The 972-nt window shown below is 41.9% G+C and overlaps 1 non-coding gene across 1 annotated transcript; it reads right to left on the bottom strand.

Moving 5' to 3' along the window:
• Positions 1-281: 281 nt before the first annotated feature.
• On the bottom strand, positions 282-388 carry LOC127124668 (small nucleolar RNA R71). The gene has a single exon (XR_007804131.1). It is a non-coding gene; the product is annotated as a small nucleolar RNA R71 (small nucleolar RNA).
• Between the last annotated feature and the right edge of the window lie 584 nt (positions 389-972).

The raw sequence follows: 972 nt of genomic DNA, 5'->3' as shown, positions 1-972 counted from the left end.
TTGAACTTAAACCATCCCTGTTGCAACTAGTGCAACAGAGACAATTCGCGGGTCTCGCTACTGAGAACCCAAACCAACATTTAAAAATATTTCTTCAATTAGCAGACACTTTTAAAACCAATGGAGCTTCTCCTGAGGCAATACGTTTAAGAATATTTCCTTTCTCCCTCAGAGATAAAGCCCTATCATGGTTAGATTCCCTTCCACCCAATTCCATTACGACTTGGGATAACCTTAGAAGAGTATTCCTTGCTAGATATTTTCCCCCGAGTAAAACCGCCGTTCTTCGAAACCATATAACTAGATTTACCCAAAACCAAGGAGAATCGATGTTCCAAGCTTGGGAGAGATATAAAGAGTTGTTACGAGCATGCCCATATCATGGTTTAGAAAATTGGTTAATCATTCAAACCTTCTATAATGGACTTCATTACAACACAAAGATGACCATCGACGCTGCCGCAAGCGGTGCTCTGATGAATAAACCTTATCCTGAAGCTAGTGCCCTCATCGAAGATATGGCTCAAAACTATCAATCATGGGGAGTCGAACGAGCGACAGTTGAGAAGAAGGAAGCCCAAGGAGGAGTGCATGAACTAAGCTCTATAGACATGATGCAAGCCAAAATGGACGCATTAACCCTCAAAGTCGAGCATATGTGCATAAACCCGAATACTGTAGCCGCAGTTTCATCGGATTGTGAGATATGTGAAACCAAAGGACACCAATCTGCAGAATGCAGTCTATTAAATGAAACCCACTCTGAGCAAGTAAACTACACCCAAGGGAACCCATACTCGAATACCTACAACCCTGGATGGAGGAATCACCCGAACTTCTCCTATAAAAACAATAACCCTATTCAAAGTAATGCACCTCCGAGACCTAGTAATCAAGCCCCAAGATCAAATCAACCTATGCAACCTGTATCACCAAAGCCGAGCCTTGAGAAAATTATGGAAAATTTTATCA

Source organism: Lathyrus oleraceus, chromosome 2, assembly GCF_024323335.1.
Source record: "Lathyrus oleraceus cultivar Zhongwan6 chromosome 2, CAAS_Psat_ZW6_1.0, whole genome shotgun sequence".
Taxonomy (NCBI): domain Eukaryota; kingdom Viridiplantae; phylum Streptophyta; class Magnoliopsida; order Fabales; family Fabaceae; genus Lathyrus; species Lathyrus oleraceus.
The sequence above is the reverse complement of the archived record's forward strand: the minus strand, read 5'-3'. Positions and strand labels throughout refer to the sequence as shown.